The following is a 22,526-nucleotide window of genomic DNA, read 5'->3' on the forward strand; positions in this document are numbered from 1 at the left end:
ATATATACTAGCAAAAGTACCCGTCGTTGACTGGGTTCAAAAACAACCTACAGAAAATGGACTCTGATTCATGAAAGTATGCTAGATTATGAAAAGGAAGGGTTATAAAGAGATAGCTGCGAATTTGGGGTTATCAAAACCAAAGACAAATAATGATGAAAGTAAAAATAAAATAGATAAACCCCATAATTTATTATACCATACCTGTTCACACTAAAACAATTATCACAATATTCTGTGGATCTATATTTAAAAAAACATTGTTAAACTTTGAGACATATTTCCATTCTATGGAGGTCAGGAGCGAACGAACACCACACAATTGTATTATACCATATTTCTTCAAACTGAAATATAATTATAAAAGTATACTTACGCAGATAGATATGAAGAGTCTTTATTAAAGTTTGTGCCTATTTCCATTCTATGGAGGCCAGGCGCGAATGCAGACCCCACAATTTTATTATACCATCCCTATTTAATTTAAAACATAATTATCAAAGTATTCGTATGTACATCTATATCAAAAACACTTGTAAATTCTTTTTTTTTTTAATTTTTAAATTTTATATTTCCATACTTTATGGACCAGACGCGAACGCAGACCCCACAATTTTAATAAACCACGGTTCTGCCAGATCAAACATACCCATTCCTCTGTCTCGATACATCTTCTATCATTATGCGTAATCAGTTTTTTTAAATAGTCAACCATATAGAAGCCTATTCGTGACCAGACACACACAGACATTCAGCTTTATATTATATATATATATATATATATATATATATATATATATATATATATATATATATATATATTAATTTCTCTGAATAGTCTTAATCTCTGTGATTATAGTTGTCTTCGTTTTGTCGTTAGAGCAATATATTGTCAGCCAGCTAACACATGGACTGTCGTGTATATAATAATATATTATAATTTGTCGTTAGAGCATATATTGTAATATATTAATTTTCCCGTTTCTCTTAAGCATAACAATACTAAACACATACGATTTCAAGTTCTCTTGTTAATTACAAAAATTTAAAAGCCTTTAGCACATACTGTATTATTATATTATTTGCAGTATCTATATACATAATATACAGTGCAGTCCGATGGCCGAGAAGGAAGGTTTTTGTAACATGACATTTTTCCTCTTGTTTTCTGACTTATATCACTCTCTCGATTTTCTGTATGTGATGTCACTTCCCTGAAACGTTCACAAAATTTCTTACATTAATTCTAATGCGGAACCCTACTTTTTACGAAATTTATCCCCCATAAAATATCTTGCTACATCTTTTAAAATCTAAACATAGCTAAATAACACACAGATAGAGATTTCATCTAAATGGTGTTAAAGAAATATCGTAAGTTTTCAAACTGATTTTATTGGTTTTAATTTGATTGAAGCATCGAAATATAAATTCCACTCTGTTGGTATGTCGATCCTTCTGTCGTAATGAAGTTTTTGTCGACGTCTTGGTTTTTACATTTAAATATAACTAGCCTGTATGCCAGGCGTTGCCTAGGTGTTTGGAGGTGTGTGTTGAGCAAAGAAAAAGTGGTTGCAGGCAGGCTCGAACCCGTGCGGCAAAGAAGGAAAAGAACGTGAAAAAAAAAAAACAAGAGAAAAAAAAAAAACGGGGCGTCTTTACCGTTGCGTCCATCGCCAAACCAGAGGTGGCGAAGGTTCAAATTAAGGCTAGTCAATCGGAAAGAGGGGAGGATTTTCGAAAATATCGGCGAAAAAAGCGACCCCACCCTGTAGAAAAAATGGCCAGTTGAGAATGAAGGAATTAATGTTTTTAGCACATTTTTCGATATTTGTCGTCCGAAGGGTCAAGCTAAAAGACAGTACCGAATTCTTGACAATCTGCCGATTCTGTCAAAAGTTTTAGGCGGACATACAAACACACATACATACATTTAAACAGACAGATGAGATTTATATCATAGACGATTAATAGACACTTCTACGGCTTTCTATGTATACATTTTGATTACGACAGGGATTTTTCCTCGACACCAAAATCAACAGAATCTATAATATTCTTTGTTTTTTCTGTTGATTATTGCGTGAACTAGTTCTGTGCAATTCTAGGGGGGGGGTTGCCTTCCCAAGCTTTGTCTTCCTTCTTCGAGAAGGGTTTAGTTTTTTTTTTTGTTAACCGTCCGAGGCGCATCTATTTGAGGAATGGCGACGGGGCTGCCCTGGCAATTTCGCAAGGTTAAATTTTTTTTTTCCTCTGAGGAGTGGTTAATCGATCCCAATTTCTGACCCTTGCGTCACATTTTTCACTGTAAGAGCGGAATTGATACTTTCTACGTAGAAGCTCTCGACGTCTGCCGAACGAAAAAAAACATTTACGTACATATTTATTTGAACGCATCTTCACAATAATTCTTTTCTCTTTTAGTATTATTTTCTGCTAAAGAGGAACTGATACAAAAAAAAATCCTATTACGCCAGCGCAGAATTGCAATTTAAAACAAATACACGAAAATAACTTCAATTTAAGAAAAAAGTAAAAACAAAGAAATAATTGTAAAAGTACAGTAATTTATGCTACTGCAGACACAGACTTAAAGCAACATACCATTCCACCCAATTGTATTCTTAAAAAGAATCAATACCTTTAAGAAAACAGATTTGTATAAAGAATTCTGTACGCCTCAAAGAGGTTTTGATAAAAGCCTGCCAATGTGGTAATCGCTAAATAATATAAAATAGTTTTACTTAGCCTCTCTAATTGATTGAGTGGACGGTAAATACATTCGTATCATTAAAGAACCAGCTAACACATGGACTGTCGTGTATAATTTTTAAATACCCATTGTTACTGCTTTCTAATGTGTATATATATATATATATATATATATATATATATATATATGTGTATATATATAAGCGTGATATATATATATAAATATATATATATATATGTATATATAAGCGTGATATATATATATATATAAATATATATATATATATATATATATATATATATATATATATATATAAGCGTGACGAATTCTCACGAGAAAGAAACGCGGATTATTCTGCGTAACTTAATCGCCATATATATTTTCATAACTTACAACTAACTACATATATATATATATATATATATGTATGTGTGTATGTATATATATATATGTATATATATATGGCAAATAAGCTACATAGAATATTCCGTATTTATTCCTCGTGAGAATTCGTCAGGCTCATATATATATATATATATATATATATATATATATATATATATATATATATATATATATATATATATAATTGAAATTCTCCAACTGGACACTCTCCTTTTCCTTGATCCATTATAAAAAAAAAAAGTAGCATATTTTGACTTCTCCATGACCTGATTTTTTTTCCTGAAGCTCCATTTTACCCTGGACATTTATGTTTATATTTCTGTTTCCATGTGGATTACCATTGGATTTTCAACAGACTCATTTCGTATTTTCCTGTACTGGATTTTACCGTCTTTTCCATTGGATCTTTTTCATATCTTTTTTCTCCCTTTTTCTGTTTCTTGCTTTCCCAATCTCTTTGGATCATTTCAAACTGCCTAAATAGTGTTAAATTACTTTTTTTATGCAAGTATGCTAAATTTCATATTTTTTGTTGCCTATTATGCATAAAACTGTAAAAGTTATTGTATATTTTGCAAACTTCTTGCCTCTGATGAGAAGAATTGCACTTTTTGAAACACATGAATGAGGTTTTCCTCGTTTTATATGTACTCCTTATCGAATTATTAACATTCCCTACAGCTTTATAAAGGTTTTATTGAAAATTTGAATAATTTTTCAGTATCAATATATATATATATATATATATATATATATATATATATATATATATATATATATATAAAGTTGAATGTCTGTGTGTGTGTCTGGTCACGAATAGGCTCCTATATGGTTGAATATTTTAAAATAACTGATTGATCCTGCAGAACGGTGTTTCATTAAAATTGTGGGGTCTGCGTTCGCGCCTGGTCCACAAAGTATGGAAATATAACATTTAAAAATTAAAAAGAAAACGTTTACAAGTGTTTTTGATATAGATGTACATAATAATACTTTGATAAGTATGTTTTAAATTAAATAGGGATTGTATAATAAAATTGTGGGGTCTGCGTACTCGCCTGGCCTCCATAGAATGGAAATAGGCACACACTTTAATAAAGACTTTTCATATCTATCTGCGTAAGTATACTTTGAAAATTATGTTTCAGTTTGAAGAAATATGGTATAATAAAATTATAGGGTGTTCGTTCGCGCCTGACCTCCATAGAATGGATATATGTCACAAAGTTTAACAAAGGTTTTTAATATAGATCCACAGAATATTGTGATAATTGTTTTAGTGTGAACAGGTATGGTATAATAAATTATGGGGTTTATCTATTTTATTTTTACTTTCATCATATTTTGCTTTGGTTTTGATACCCCCAAATTTAAAGCTATCGCATTACAGCCCTTCCTTTTTATAACCTATCATACTTTCATAAATCAGAGTCCATTTTCTGTAGGCTTTTTTTTAACCCAGTCAACGACGGGTACTTTTGCTAGTATATATATATATATATATATATATATATATATATAAATATATATATATATATATATATATATATATATATTTATGTACTGACTGAATTTTTGTGTAAGCAAAGAATCACTAGTTACTTGTAACTGGGTGACTGAAACATGTTCAACAATGTGTAGCGATATATTAATACTCATGTAGCACAAATAAAGAAGTTTATTTTTCTCTACTTCGGTAATGAGCACTATTGTGTTAACCTCGTTAAATCTTCATTGGCTGCTTCACCTCTGAAAACTATTAACCTGGTATTATATATATATATATATATATATATATATATATATATATATATATACGTATATGTGTGTGCGTATATATATATTATATATCATCTCACATTCTGAAAATTCTAATATATATATATACATATATATATATTAGAATTTTCAGAATGTGAGATGATATAATTTTTTCCACAATCAAAAACATTTTGCAGCTCACACGGTCCCAGAAAGCCAAAAACCGGATGTCCACGACTCAAGTTTCGCCCTCAGTGTTGCTCGTTAGTTGACAATATCCAAACTCAGGATTCGAAATCCGAATTTGCCGCATGCGAGGCGAGTACTTCCCCACCTGGACAACTGCGTCACAAACAAGAAAGCCTACTAACTAATACAGACCAAACAAATGGCGGCGAAATCCGACTATCGAATGCACCTTCTACGTCTCAAGCAATGGGTGCTCTTATCCAACCACTAAAAACCTAAGTCGATGTGTATCTGCCGACTATCAAGTACATGGCGGTAGCTTCTATTCATGGCTCGAGATGGGTGGTAGTCTTACGGCACTAATAGCCTGTAATACAGAGAAACACTGTCTGTGAACGACTATATATAAGCTCCGCTTATTTCTTGAGTAAAGCATATTCGTTAAATGATAACGACAGCTACTTAGCTTAATACGGAGTTTTTTATTGGTCAATAAACAAACAAATAGGCCGCATTAAAAATGTAGCGGTAAGATGTATATACACAATATAAAAGCCAGGTACGCTCAAGAATGGAGTATTGTTGCCACATCTAGTCAGGAGTTGCTAGAAAGACTTATCCTGCCATGACTGCCAAAATAGACTTCGTAGCCTAGTGGGGGGTGCCGTTTTCTCTTCCTTGCCACCTCTTTCTCACAGAAGAGACGTTGCGAACTGTCTCTGTTTTATCGTTATTTTCATGGCAAATGCTCGTCTGAGTTCCAATCTATGGTCATCCATCGTCAAACGTTCACGAGAAACACCCGTCTAGGTGAAAACACTATCAATAATTTCCCCCGCTCTTTTTCAGTGCATACACCTAAACGTAAAGTCCATGAACAAACATTCTTTCTTAGAACGGCACACCTTTGGAACTCTCTTCCGTTTGCTTGCTTTCCATCTGACTAAAATATGGTCGTCTTCAAGTCCAACATAAACAAGTTCTCCTTAAACAATCTAATTTACCAAATTAGCGAATATTATGATATTATCCCTTTGACTACTTTAATCCTTATCCTCGAGTGCTCTATGGACCTTGCTAAGTGGGGATTCCTTTGTAAAAAAAATAGTGCCTGGGGGTATAAAAATGGTTTATATTTATTTAAAACTATTTATATATATACATGTGAAAATATGGAAAAAGGAAGGAAAAGTTATTACGATACAAGCTAAAAATTGATGAGGAAAACGAAAAAGAAAAGGAAGAGTGAAGGAGTCAAAATTAAGAAATAAAAAAAATGAAATAAAAAAAATGAAGAAGTGAAAAGAAAATTACGGGAAACATAATTGTCTTACGAAAATTAAAAAAAAAAAACAAAAGAAGGAAAGAAATTAATAGAAGCTAACAAAAGCTAAAATAAAAAAAAGATAAAGGAAAAAAAACGAGAATTACGGGAGAACGTAGAGAAAAATAATAAAACTTAGTTACGAGAAATTGTGAGTGAATAAAAGGAACATGTCAAAACATAAAGAACAAAATTTAAGAAAAAAAAAATTAGAAATCATTATCGTATAAGATTAAATAGGAAATGAAAAAAAGAAAAGAAAAAAAGAAGTAAAATAAAAAGAAAAAAAAAGAAAGCATTAAATTTACAAAAGAAGGTGAGAAAGAAAGAAATTATTAAAGAAGGAATAACAGATACGAAAATAAAAGGAAGGGAAATAATTTATAAAGAAAACCACAATATAACAAAACAAAACGAAAGATAATGAAATGATGGGAAGAAAGAACAACGAGTAAAAAGCTTCTCTCCCAGAACTGCTCACCTATAGAACATAGTTCCGCTGGCCTCCTTCCCGGTTGAATACAACATGGTATCCTTCAAATCCAATGTAAACAAGTTCTTGTTGAACCGTCTTCATAAATAATCAAATCTTACCCAATCTACACTATTAACGATTACTACACTACCACCTTACATTAATTAAACCTTATCCTCGACTGGCCTCCCGGACTAAATAAGTGATAACTCCCAAGTAAAAAAAAGAATTACGAAAAATATCAGATAGCGAAAACAGAAACAAATGCACGAAAAATTCAAAGAAAGACAAAGAAAAGAAAAGAAATTACGGGAAACGCAAAATAAATAAATAAATAAATAACAAAACAATAAATGCAAGGAAAATCATTAAAGTTAGAAATACGAAAAATTGAAAGAAAAAAAAATCAATATTGACGGAAAAAAGGCATAAAAGACACTTTTTAATTTGCTGTTTAAAATTTAATTAAGCGACATTTTTAGTTTGACGATGTTTTTGTTTGGCTTTTACTTTATTTACGGTTTTCCTCTGGTTCAGCGATTTCTTTTGTTTCCTTCGTTTGAGTGAAATTCTTTAAAAATAGACGATGGAGTCGTGATCGCAAAATGTCTGCCAAAGTCGATATCGGCTTCTGTTCTTTTATTTGCCAAGCAAGCAAAAGAAACAAAATGCACACAAGAAACGCGTACAAAAATCGCTCTCTTCTCGTCTTTAAAATCTTTGACAAATTCTAAATGCAGAAATATTTTACTTCCGAAGACTTTGGTAAATGTTCCAAAAGAATTTCGCCGTAGAATTAATTCGATCTCTATCTATAGCCATGTAACCGTTCTGCAAATTTGTGATTCGAGCTTTTGTATAGGAATATTTTTAGATGTGTCCAAGGAACTCTATTATGAGCCCCTTACGCCAGTTTATAACGTTCAAACCTCCCCTCCCTGAAGTAAAATCTTATCACCGTAGGAGGGAAGATTGTAATGTGATTGTGTCACGACTAACCGGCTAAGAGGACTCTACTGAAAATTCAAAACGAGTTTGAAGCCTCTGGTAATCTCTGACGCTGTATGTCCCTTGTGTTTTTGAGTATCATTCAGTGATATCGAATAAATCAGATGATTGTTGTAGGTATTCATTTCGCCGGTATCGTTCTAGTTAGAATCTTTACAGGAGGAACATCTTTTCGACATCCATAAGAAACGTATTTCTGTGGAACGAACTGGATTTGAACTTGGAAAACCAAGGTTGCAGTCCGTATCGGTAACCACTTAGTTACATTCATCCTCCGCCTCTGCGTTCTCATGCATAGAAGTATTCCGCTAATCCATTGTCAGTGTTAGATCAAACCGCCCCAAACTTCGCATCCAACCGCTGAGCTTTTCTGTTCCTTGTGTCGAGAATAACAACCTACAATTCAGCAGGTTGCGACTAACGAGGGATGATTCATGAAGATCACACAGTTCTAATGCAAAATCCTCGTGAGTTCAATGTCGATATTTGAATCGCCTAACAAACAAACAAAAAATTGATACTCCTACCTTCCAAATGCCATTTGCATTGCTAAACATGCAGATGTAATGGACGTATCTTCTATTGCCATGCAGACGTAATGGGCGTATCTTCCGGATACAAACGAATCCGCCAAATTTTATGTTTAGGCAAAAGATGCAAAAATAATAACCTATCGCTGTTTTCGGAATCACTTTATATTAAACATACAGTAATGCCTCCTGTTTTTTTTTATTTCACCCGAATGGATCAGAGAAGATTGCAAATCGCATTATTATGATGACCGAACTGATTCTGACATAAAATAAATTATATCTCTGTTGCAGATATTTACGGTTTGGGACTCTACGGAAGCAACCATATCATAGACGTGTATCAAAACCAGTGGTGAATTGAATTCCTGACAAAAGTTCGTTTAGAATGGCGGAGACTACCAAGAAAAAATAAATTCAGGAACACAAAGAGTTTTATTTTTATTTTTTAAAATTCCATTTTCACCCCAAGCAAGGCACAGTGCCAAGTTGATGTAGGGGTTACAATCGGGGCCATAATGTGAAGGGATGCTATGTAAGGAGTTGAGCAGCAAGATGTACGTTTGTATTACACTTGAACTTCTGTCAGTACAGTTGGGAAACCAGGAACCCGGAAGGGTGTTCTAAATTCCAGCAGTTCTGGGGAAGAAATTGTTAGAGTAGAAGACTTTCTTACATCTAGGAATCTCTACTGTGAAGGGGTGTGATTTTGCTACTTGTTTTTTTTCAGGGGTATTGAAAATGGTGGAGATTATTTAGAAAAAATAAATTCTGAAAAACAAATAGTATTTATTTTTTTTTAAATTCCATTTTCTATCCCAAACTAGGCACAGTGCAACTTTGATGTAGGAGGCCATAATCGGGTCCATAAGTTTCAAGGATGCTATGTAAGTGTTGAGCATCAAAATGTTTGTTCACATTACACTTGAAATTCTGTATGCCAGTACAGTTGGAAAAGCAGGAACCCGAAAGGGTGTTCCAAAGTCTAGGAGTTCTGGGGAAGAAACTGTTAGAATATTTACATCTAGCGTCCTCTAATGTGTAAGGGTGATGTTTTGCTGCTTGTCGGGTTTGTCTGGGGTATTTACGTCGAGGAGGTTCAAGGGCTTGTAATTCATTGGAGAATCCACGAGTAAAATACTTATAGAACAGACAGCGGGATGCAGCATTTTGTCGGTGGGACAGAGGCTAAAGCCTAGATGACAGTCTAGGACCTATCAGCTTGGCGACTCCCTTTTGAACCCTGGTCAAGAGCGAGAGACTAGGGAAATATGTACCGGCCCAAATTTGAAAATAATACTCCATATATAAGCGAATGGTGGTCTTGTAAAGGTACAGGATACTTTCAGGCGCAAGTGACTTTTTAGCACGGAAGAGAGAGCCCACCATCTTCGCAGCGGCCCTGGCAATGCTCTCACCGTATCTATTGCAACTTATGTTCCCTGTGAACGTTGAGCTGAGGAGTTTGAAAGGAGTACTTTCAGGTAGTGTATCTTTAGTCATAGCTATTTGTGGTTGAGAAGGTTTCTTGTAGTTATTGAAGGAAACAAGCTAAGTCTTAGTATCATTGAACATTACCATCCATTTTTGTCCCCATTTCACTACAGATTGGAGGTCTTCCTCTAGAGTGTCTGCCATGTCGTTAGATATGTGTTCACGGCAGCATTGAACGTTATTATCCATTCTTGTAATTATTGAAGAAAACAAACTTAGTCTTGGCAGCATTAAATATGAACATTCATTTTTGTCCCCCACTTCATTACAAATTGGAGATCTTCCTTTAGTGTTTCTGCCGTTTCCCTAGACATGGTTTAATTTGTTGTCCCCTCGTGTTTGTTATAGAGCATGGTGTCTTCAACAAATATACCTATCTCAGAGACAATTATATTAGGGAGGTGATTTATGAATATTAGGATAATAAAAGCTCAAAGATAGACCTCTGAGGTGCACCCGCATTTATATTATATTGTTTAGATGTACGACCGTCGAGGAGAACCTGGATAGAAGGATTTAATTATGCTAATATTCGTTCAGTGGTACCGTATGATCTGATTTTCCTGAGAAGACCATCGCGCCAAACCATGTCAGAAACCTTAGATATATCTAGGGCTACTGTTCTACTCTCTCATTTGTTGTAAAGTTTTCAGAGGACTGGAGAAACCTCAGCGGAGGCTTTTTTAATAGCACAGCCGGAATGAGATCTGGTCTACTTGCTTTTGAGGTGTCTAGGTCTTTATGATATCATGCACTTTAGAAGGGGTGTTTTTCAGATCATCTAGTGTGGCGTATGTCCGTAAAGGAAAGTCAGGGAGAGAGTGGATTGCTGGGTTCAATATGGAGTTTGAAGCAAACCGACTTGCAAGCATGTTAGTGTTCTAAGTTGCTGTCAAAAACAACCTCATGATTGTTGGATATTGGAGTAATTGTCGATTGCTGATTATTTATTACATTTATAGATTTCCCAGTCATCCGTCGCTTACTTTGGCCATCTCACGTGGACGGAAAAAATAGCGCCTATTTAAATTCTATTTCCTGACTGGTAAATAGTACCACTTACGTTTTTCCTCTTCTACTTCTACGAAGAATTTCGCTCGTTTTAATGGTACCATTCTTGTCTATGTAGCTTTTCGATCTTTTGAGTTAAAAAAAAAGATATAAGTTTTTATTTTTCTAACGACTTTCGTAATTACGTACAATGCTGGCGGACATTAATAAGAATCGAAATTTAAGTGGGTTTTATATACGTACTTAAAACTAAACAAAGATTATTAATCGAAAATAAGTAGCCTGTTATACTTTTTTATGTCAATGGCCCTGAAAGTACTTAACATTAAAAAGATCTTATAGTAGATCAGATAAACACGAATTTATAAGACCCCAAAATTCAACATTGATTGCCCTATCGCAGTGGACAGAGACGTAAAATCTCTACGGTTCCAAGTAAGAATTATCTGAAGATAGCGGTTTCAATCCTACTCAAAGCCAGCTAGACTCTTACTTGGCCAAAAAACGTGGTGAGACGACAACAACTACAGTAGATGCAGTTAGGAGATTCGTAGTTCCTATCCCGCCACAGTTACCACCTGACGAAGGCCATAGGAATAGTTGGCCGAAACGTCGTGAAACAACTTAGAAAAGATGAGGATAATAGTCTGCAATAAATATAAATTAATAAATAATACTCATCTCAATAATGAATTACAATGAAATAATATATATTTATATCGTGTATATTATTTATTGAAAGAACTGACCCAAAGATTAGGCTGCAGTAGAACGGGCTTTCCTAAATCATTACTATTCGTCGGACAGAGGTTTAGCAGCTGTGAGGTGGTAAGCTAAAGCTTGATAATTAAGGACTAATAAATTTTGGCGGAAAGAGACAGAGGGTTAATGGGGCTAATTATCGCCCCTTTATTTACGTGTCTGTTTTCGAGAAATATTTGAGTTCCTAATTAATCAAGTCTAGTCTACTATCTCCCAGCTGCGAAAGTTTTGCCCTACTAACAATTTAGAATTAGGAAAACCCGTTCAACTGCTGGTATCCAAACTACAATCTCTAAACATGTATACCATGCACTGGATAAGACAGAAAAGGCTAGGGCAGTAGCCCTACATATATCTAATGGCTTTAACAGAGTATGGCACGGCGGCTTCCTCATAAAAATCAAACCATATGGTATTACTGGATGAATGCTTAACAATTAAATCTTTCTAATATAAGAGAAAGAATCTAGGTAGTATTCGAGGACCTATGTCAAAACAATATTATATATATGGGGATGTATCACAAGGGTCGATCCTTGGACCTTTTTATTCCTGATATTCATAAATGACCTCCATGATAAAGAATTATTGAGATCGGTATATTTGCTGACGATACCATACTCTATAACACACACAATGGAAAACGAATGAACACATATTATACTATGAGGTGGATACGTTTTCAAAAGATGAATTAGTTGATTTTGATAGATCACATGTTCTTTTTTTGTTGTTTTGAAAATGATGGTCAATGAAGGAATTAAATTGACAACTTGGTAAAGTTTGTTATTTAAGAAAAATTTTTCTGAAGATGTGTTTTCGATATCTACTAAACACCTTTGTATTATTCGATCGGTCAGTCGTTTTGGATTTCCGACATTCCTGCTAGATCACGCAAGTGACGTTAAAGAGAGAATTCTGCGAACCACCCACACTGTTATCACATCTTCGCATAAGCTCCCCTCATTTCAACCTTCTTAGAAGAATTAGAGAAAAGAATGAATAAAGAATTAATTAAAAAAAAAAAGAAAAGTAAAGTAGAGGAATTGCAATAAAACAAACAATTGAAAGCTACGGCGAAATAGTAAGAATTTATCCGGAGAAAACAAGAAAAAAAAAGAGAAAAAAGATTTATAATCTATAGATGTAAAAATACAAGACAAGCGAAACTGAAGGTGAAAAGAACACAGAAAATTACACGTTGGAATCAGCCAAGAAATATAGATGCAAAAGAAACGTCGAACTTGTTCGAACAATTAAACAATAACAATTAACGAAGAACCCGTGCAAATGTGAAAAATACAAAAGCAAACGAAACCAGAAGAACAGAAAGGAAAGATTGGAATCTACGTTGTCCAAGAAAAACCAAAAAGTAAGGTAAGCGTAAAAGTCTTTGAAACCAGCCGTATCAAAAATAAGGACTACATAAAATTTAAAAAAATCAAAAACAAACAAAAAAAAAAAACAAGAATCTAGCAGAGAGGAAATGAGAGAGTCGCCATTTTTGTATGCTTTCATTACTTTTCCTAATCGACACTTCTGTCTCTCTCTCTTAGCTTTTAATTATCAATGCTGCACAATACGATTTCGTGGCTAGCGAATAATAATTACAGGTTGGATACGTTGAGTCGGTTAATGGGGGATCAAAATTACGATTAGATTTGCGATGTCGACCGGTAAAAAAAGAAGTATCGACAAATGCTTGAGCTCTGGTATTTCTAGGAACCGCTCAGGAAAAAAAGAAGAAAGAAAACAAACAAAACAAAAAAAAAAGGGACAACAAAGAGTAAGTTTTATATGCTTACTCGTACTGACATAATTTGCATCGAAATTCAGAATATATTTTTTAAAGGGAGTTTAATATATAATAGCCGATAATATTTAATACTTAATAATGTTTCTTTCAAATAAAACTGTCTAAGTATATATCTACTCCCTCGTTTAACTCTGGATAACTCTCTCTCTCTCTCTCTCTCTATATATATATATATATATATAAAATATATTTTAGTCATCGACATACAGACCTGCTTCGTTGTTTCACAACTCATCAGTGCCGCTAGACTAACACCTCTCCCAAGCCGAGGATCGAACCTAGAACCGTCGTGATGACAGTCGGCAGTCCTACCCCCTGACTACGGAATCGGTGGCCGAAATTAAACTGTCCGGACGTCTATTTAAATAAACATCCGTTTGCCATTCGTAGAGGGCTCAAACGTTTGTTTGTAAACAAAGCGCGAGCTTCGCATTATTTCAGCTAAATTAAGTAGCGAGTAAGATAATTTACGAGAGTGCTCTACCAAAGAGGGGAGCTTTATAAAATATATTTTAGTCATCGACATACAGACCTGTTTCGTTGTTTCACAACTCATCAGTGCCGCTAGACTAACACCTCTCCCAAGCCGAGGATCGAACCTAGAACCGTCGTGATGACAGTCGGCAGTCCTACCCCCTGACTACGGAATCGGTGGCCGAAATTAAACTGTCCGGACGTCTATTTAAATAAACATCCGTTCGCCACTCGTAGAGGGCTCAAACGTTTGTTTGTAAACAAAGCGCGAGCTTCGCATTATTTCAGCTAAATTAAGTAGCGAGTAAGATAATTTACGAGAGTGCTCTACCAAAGAGGGGAGCTTTATAAAATATATTTTAGTCATCGACATACAGACCTGTTTCGTTGTTTCACAACTCATCAGTGCCGCTAGACTAACACCTCTCCCAAGCCGAGGATCGAACCTAGAACCGTCGTGATGACAGTCGGCAGTCCTACCCCCTGACTACGGAATCGGTGGCCGAAATTAAACTGTCCGGACGTCTATTTAAATAAACATCCGTTCGCCACTCGTAGAGGGCTCAAACGTTTGTTTGTAAACAAAGGTCGAGCTTCGCATTATTTCAGCTAAATTAAGTAGCGAGTAAGATAATTTACAAGAGTGCTCTACCAAAGAGGGGAGCTTTATAAAATATATTTTAGTCATCGACATACAGACCTGTTTCGTTGTTTCACAACTCATCAGTGCCGCTAGACTAACACCTCTCCCAAGCCGAGGATCGAACCTAGAACCGTCGTGATGCCAGTCGCCAGTCCTACCCCCTGACTACGGAATCGGTGGCCGAAATAAAACTGTCCGGATATATATATATATATATATATATATATATATATATATATATATATATATATATATATATATATATATATATATGTATGAATAAAAAAGCAATACGAAATATATATATATATATATATATATATATATATATATTTAAATATGTATGAATAAAAAATCAATACGAAAAATATATAAATGTTTATATCTTTTCTGTGTTTATTTCCTGTGTGTTGACGTGTAGGAATACAAAAAGTCTTTTGAAAAGAAAACAAGAATGTTTCCTTCAAAAGCACATAATTTTGGGCCGATCCTTCGATCTTCCTAAGTGTGAATGATATATATATATATATATATATATATATATATATATATATGTGTGTGTGTGTGTGTGTGTGTGTGTATAAGATTACTAGTAAAAAAAATATTAGGAACAATTCACATATTTTGCCCGATTCCGATGCATTCTCCGAATCAATTCTAAATTTAGCGATTTCTATTTCTTAAACATCTAAACATATTAACCATTAAAGTTGTTATTTATTTATTTATTCACATATTATAGAAATAGCGTATGTAACCTGTGTATATTATTCCCGCAATGTGAAACATATACTTGTCGACGGCGATCTATAGATTTTTGTATTACTCGTAGTTTAAAATCAATAACTATTTATCTTTTCCTCACTAATAGTCCAGTCAAATTGTGGCTGAACCTCAAACAAATTGCTAACAAAGGTTTTTAAATTGCATTATGGGCAAGAATATCTCCTCTTTCAGATAAAAAAAAGTTTACCAAAATTGACCTTGCGGAAAGGGGTCAACGACCGCCATCTTTAAAGGATCCCCCCGATTCTAGTTTCCCTCTCTCAACTCAATTATTGTAAGGATATCTTCAAAAATTACAAATGTATCAATCTGAAATTGTATAAAGCAACAGTTTTCATGAAGTTTAATATAATTATAAACTCATTGGTTTGGTTTTATTTGATTTTGGTTTACGGCATATCAACCCTTTTAGATTATTTGATACTAGTCCAGTCAATCTAGCTGTTTTTTTTTTTTGTCTCAACCTCATATAAATTGCTAACAGAGGTTTTTAAATTGCATTGTGGGCAGGAATAACTCCTTTTTCAGATAAAAAAAGTTTATTAAAATTAACCTCGGAGAAAGGGGTCAACGGACGCCATCTTTAAAGGGTCCCTCCGATTCTAGTCTCAATTACTGTAAGTATTCTTTTTTTATTAGCCGCACCTGCTTGCCGTCCCTGGCCGAAAACAAGCAATAAATTGTTTTAATATTCTGGTCGTCATAAACCTGGCGCCTGTAGGCTGTGGTGCTGAAACTGAATTTGTGCAGTTCGTAGCTTATAATGTGGACCGTAATGTAAGGAGTATTGATGGATTCAACACATACATGGTATGGGCATCATAGCATCTGTTACCCTCGGGAAAGTTAAAGCAAAACCAATTCCAAGGATTCAGGTATTTTCAGAAGAGATAATAAAGGTTGGAAGGATCAAAATAAAGTTCCTAGATTCACGGCACACCAACAACCCCCCAGTTACATTTAAAAAGCTCCTGGCCAAGAAAGTTGTCGATTCCACTGCCAATGTTTACATCCTTTGGGAGGTTTCACTTATTTTACATCCGTCCAGACGCGTATGGTCAGGCCTTATGCAGTCAGTGTACAAAGGAACATATCCTGGAAAATCAGCAACAGTTTTTTTGCCAATGATTGACATGGACCCTGGTAACCCAACCTGTGTGTACTGAACTTTATGTTACATTAGTGATTTAGCCAGAAAAAACAACATAACACCAATTCTAACATTTGATCATCCACTTTGGTACAAAGCAATGATGATAGTCGAGTCACAGCCTAGTTCCAGTCCCCTGAAATCATTTTTCTTGCGACTTGGTGGGCTCCATACACAGATGAGCTTTCTGGGGTCAATTGGTCATTTGATGAAAGGTTCTGGTTTGCAAGAACTTTTTGAACTTGTGTATGCTGAAAACACAGTCAACCACATGCTAAGTGGCAAAGCAATTGCAAGAGCCATTCGTGCTCACTTTTTAGTTGCTGCTGCTCTGAATGCTATTTTATTAGAAAAACCCTATGATTTGCCAGTTTCACATGTCACTGAGCATGATCAACCTAACACTGATGCAGAAGAGTCATTTCATCAAAATGAAGACCTTAAAGAAGCTCAGGGGCTATTGATAGGTCTCCTTGGATGGACTGAGAGATTGGATAATGTTCTGTCTTCAGAGTCTGTAATCAGGATTACCCAGAAAAGCAACCATGTGAAGGATGCGATGGTTGAGCAGCGAACAGCAAAATTGTGGATTCAATACCTTGATATGGTGAAGAGCCTGCAACTGTTTATCAAAGCAGAGCGCACCAGGAACTGGGAATTGCACGTTGACGCTGTTAGGAAAATGCTGCCAATATTCGCTGCAGCAGGACACATCCTATATGCAAAGTCGGCGTATCTGTATTTGCAGCAAATGGAGGGTCTGCCAAAAGCCCACCCTGAAGTATACCAGAAATTTTCGGAAGGATTCCATGTGATTAGACGGAGTGATCGCTACTGGGCTGGCTTGTCAACGGATCTGGTTATTGAACAGGTGCTAATGAGAAGCCTGAAGACGTCTGGAGGCCTTACTCATGGCAGAGGAATGGATGAAATTCAACGATTGGTTTGGACGCTATCACTGCCAGCATGCGCGGAAATCAAGTTTACAATGCAAAAACTAGCAGGCATTCATTATGGCACTAGTGACCAGCATCAGGATGCTACTTCAGCAAGAAAAGAGCGTGATGTGAGGGATACATGGAAGGTCCTTGCGTTTCTCCAGACATATGACCCTTTCACGGAAGATCCGTCCATTCACAGCATTTCAAGTGGAGTAACTGGAGACAAAAAGGTGAATGTGGACAGAGTAAACTCCATAGGAGAGGCAATCATAGCTTCAATGGCTGGAGAAAATGTACAAGAGTACACTTTAAAAAAAAAAGGATCAAGCAATTACACTTGGATCAAAAGTTTCACTCAGCAAAGATGAAACTGTTGAGACTGATCCACAACTCCTATTCCAGAGACTGTGTTTGCTATCTAATAATGAACCCTCAACCCAGGAGCAGCAAGAACATTTTCAATATGAGCTGTATGGTTACCCACCTGCTCTTTTTGATTATTTTGGATTACTGCGACAGGCAAAAAATCTGCTTTGGCGGACGCTATATGGGAACTGACTTCTCATGTACAATCAGGTCCACAGTCATCAGATCCACAGTATCTCTTAGATGGTGGAGCACTACTTCAGCGTCTCCCTTGGCAAAAAGGTCGCACATTTAATGAGATCTGTGACCAATACTGTAGATATGTCACAAATAGATATGGAAAAGCATGCGTTGTCTTTGATGGATATGAAAGTGGCCCATCCATTAAGGACTCGACTCACCGACGCCGAGGAGGGGGGTTTGTTGGAGTTAATGTGTCACTGACTCCTTTCATGGTGTTCAAATTAAAAAAGGGTGTTTTCCTTGCTAATCGACAAAACAAACAATTGTTTATCAACTTGCTGAGAAAGAGTTTGAAGGAAGCAGGTTGTAAAGTAATCCATGCATCTGGAGACGCTGACGTATTGATTGTGAAGACTACTCTAGAACTGGCACAAACAGGATAAACCATTTTGATAACAGATGACACTGACCTACTGGTCCTTCTATGTTATACCAATAGCGATGATATTTACATCTTCTTTACGCCACAACCAAAAGCTAGTGAAAAAAGAGTGAAAGTCTGGAACATCAAAGAGGTGAGGAAACCATTGGGAGATGCGGTCTGTTCCAACATTCTTTTCATTCATGCACTACTGGGTTGTGATTCTACATCCAGTGTTCACGGAATTGGGAAGGCAGCATCCCTCCAAAAGGTGATGAACAATAGAAACTTCCTCGAACTGGCTAAAGTGTTTGGCAAAGACAGCAGTGCAGAAGAGGTTATTGAAGCTGGGGAGAAGGCTTTAGTGTGCCTATACAATGGTAATGATGGGGAAAACAATCATCTTCGACTGAGGCGCTTTAAGGAAAAGGTTGCAAATAGCTCAAAGTATGTTGAGGCCAAATCATTGCCACCGACAAGAGCAGCTACGAAATTCCACAGCCTTCGAGTTTACTTCCAAATTCAGGAATGGAAAGGTAGAAACCAGATAAAACCTGACGAGTGGGGATGGACACTTTCAGATGGTAAATTACAACCAGTTAAGACTGACTTACCGCCTGGCCCTGTAAATTTGTTGGTTATAATTAGGTGTAACTGTACTTCAGGGTGTACTATAGGAAGATGCAGTTGCAGGAAACATGGCATTCACTGTTCAAACTTGTGTGGATATTGCAAAGGCCTCCATTGCACCAACTCATCACAGCCAGATCTTGATGATGATGATGATGATGATGATGATGATGATGATGATGATGAAGAAGAAGAAGAAGAAGAAGAAGAAGAAGAAGAAGAAGTGACCTTTGACTAGTTCTTGACAAGAAATGTTCTTTGGTCCGTTCATAAACTTGTTCTGTGTAATTTAATAAAGGGTTTGTCAGCAAAAATGATTATTTTTGTAATTAATTGTTTTAATGGACATACTTGTCAGGAATTTTATGCATCGAAATTTTAATACTGTTAAGTTGAATTTTAACCCTTTAGACTCAGGCCAATATATCGGCCTTGGCGATTTAGCAAAAAAGATGACACAGTCGATATTTTGTCCTTTTACATTATGGTAATTGTTAATTTTGCGTATCATCCTTTTCGCTAGTTATCGCATTTTACGACAGGGCCCAAATGATTTAAAAGTGGCGGCCGTTGACCCCTTTCCCCAAGGCTAATTTTGGTAAACTTTTTTTATATGAAAGAGGAGATATTCCTGCCCACAATGCAAGTTAAAAACCTTTGTTAGCAATTTGTTTGAGGTTCAGCCACAACACCAAAGACTGGACTATACAGTAATTGAGTTAAGAGAGGATGACTAGAATCAGAGGAAGCCTTTAAATATGGCGGCCGTTGACCCCTTTATCCAAGGTTAATTTTAATAAACTTTTTTTATGGTAGAGAGAGTTTGCTCAGACTTGACCAGTACCACAGCATACAGGCGCCAGGTTTATGACCACCAGAATATTAAAACAATTTATTGCTTGTTTTCGGCCAGGGACGGCAAGCAGGTGCGGCTAATAAAAAAAGAATACTTACAGTAATTGAGACTAGAATCGGAGGGACCCTTTAAAGATGGCGTCCGTTGACCCCTTTCTCCGAGGTTAATTTTAATAAACTTTTTTTTATCTGAAAGAGGAGTTATTCCTGCCCACAATGCAATTTAAAAACCTCTGTTAGCAATTTATATGAGGTTGAGACAAAAAAAAAACAGCTAGATTGACTGGACTAGTATCAAATAATCTAAAAGGGTTGATATGCCGTAAACCAAAATCAAATAAAACCAAACCTATGAGGTTATAATTATATTCAACTTCATGGAAATTGTTGGTTTATCAAATTTCACATTGATATATTTGTTATTTTTGAAGATATCCTTAAAATAATTGAGTTGAGAGAGGGAAACTAGAATCGGGGGGATCCTTTAAAGATGGCGGTCGTTGACCCCTTTCCGCAAGGTCAATTTTGGTAAACTTTTTTTTATCTGAAAGAGGAGATATTCTTGCCCATAATGCAATTTAAAAACCTTTGTTAGCAATTTATTTGAGGTTGAATCAAAAAATGAGCTCGATTGACTGGACTATAATACAAGCAATGGAAAATGAAGTTTTACACCATTAACAGACTCGTTTTCTGCATCGGAAAACAGGCAACCATTTTTTTTTTCCGATTCCAGTACCGATTTCGACACCACAAAATTTTAAGATGGCAATCTTGGAAAAGCGCTCACATTGCTTGCAATAGTACAATTTCTGAGGCTAAGTTTTGCTCAACTGATTCGTCACTTTCTTTCAAGTCAAAAGGTTGGCTCTCATGATTTTTCTAGAATCCATAATAGTTGAACTGAAAGTAGCAAGACTGCTATTCTTTCCATATTTAATAGTCTTCAGTTTATATCATCCGATCTCGTTGCTTGTCTTTTTTGCTGCAAATTTATCTATTGGTGATTCTGATGCTGTTCTCCCTAATTTAAACCCTTATCCCCGAGTGGCTTCCGGGCATTGACAAGTGGTGAACTCTATGCAAAAAAAAAAAATCGTGAGAAAATTGATAAGACTCTTGATTTTATAATAATAACTCCAAAGAAGCTTGCAGGTGTAGTTCTAATTTTGACCCTGATTCAATTCCTGTTATACATCTCAAACACAGGCTCATTAACCGTCCTTTATACCCTCAGAATTATTCAATCTTGTTTATCAAAGGTTTGTTTTCTTTTTGCTCAGGCATAAAATACGCTTAAATATGATATTTTAATTTATCCAGATTTTGTATATATTATTATAGAGTTGTGATTCCAAAAGTAAAATAAGGTATTTACGTGCCATCAGTTAGAATCAAAACTGTAGCATTCAAAGCTGGTGACGTTACCACTGTACCAACGGGACAGGCATATAAACAGATTAAAAATTAAAAATAAACTAAGATCAATCTACAAAATGTTTAACGATTTTTTTCAATTTTGATCCATTTTTGACCCTTTTAAGGGTCAAAAATGGATCAAAATGGATCAAAAAATGTACTATTGCAAGCAATGTGAGCGCTTTTCCAAGATTGCCATCTTAAAATTTTGTGGTGTCGAAATCGGTACTGGAATCGGAAAAAAAATGTTTGCCTGTTTTCCGATGCAGAAAACGAGTCTGTTAATAGTGTAAAACTTCATTTTCCATTGCTTGTATTATAGTCCAGTCAATTTTAATTGTCTAAAAACCCATAAATACAAATTTAATTGTCTAACAAACCATAAAACAACAACCCGTTAAATATCCAATGATTTGAGGCCCCTAGCACCGCTCTGTGGCTGTTGTCTCTATTGTTAAAAATGCTGGTGATTGATCTGACCTAACCAAATTTCGTCTTGAGGAGAGGATAAGTCCATAGCACTTTACATCTAAAAAGCATTTGACAGAGTGTGCCATTCTGGTCTTCCACATAAACGTAGCTCAATTGTGGTGAGGTTCATGACTTCATTAAATCCTTTTCTTTTTAGTCAAAGATTGCGAGTAACTCTGTATAGTGTCTAATCATTATAATTTTCTATAAATACTGTTGCACAGGACTATATTCTAAGCCTAACTCTCTATCAATGCTCTTCCAGAGAATATTGCTCAGAAAATTAACATCTGTGCTGGTGATATCACTTCACATTCTTCTGTTTCTTTTCGCGTATCTCCCTAAAATCAGTTGAAATATGAAGCTAATCTAAAAGTTAACCCGAGTTCAGTTGTAGATTGCACAAATTGGATTGTTTCGATTAATCCCGTTAGGACTCCACTCGTGTCTTCCAATCGTAATTGTATCAATTTTGTCCCTGAAACTTTTATGTATGGCTCCTCTTATTTCTTTCTCAACAAATCCTTTTGAGGTGCGTATATATATATATTAGAATTGCCGACTGTCAACACGACGGTTCTAGGTTCAATCCTTGGCTTGGGAGAGATGCTAGTCTAACGGCACTGATGAGTTGTGATACAACGAAACAGGACTGTATGTCAATGACTACAAATATATTTTAAGCCCACCCCTCTTTGG

This window comes from Euprymna scolopes, chromosome 33 (genome assembly GCF_053919585.1).
Source record: "Euprymna scolopes isolate OS-2025 chromosome 33, ASM5391958v1, whole genome shotgun sequence".
Lineage (NCBI taxonomy): Eukaryota > Metazoa > Mollusca > Cephalopoda > Sepiida > Sepiolidae > Euprymna > Euprymna scolopes.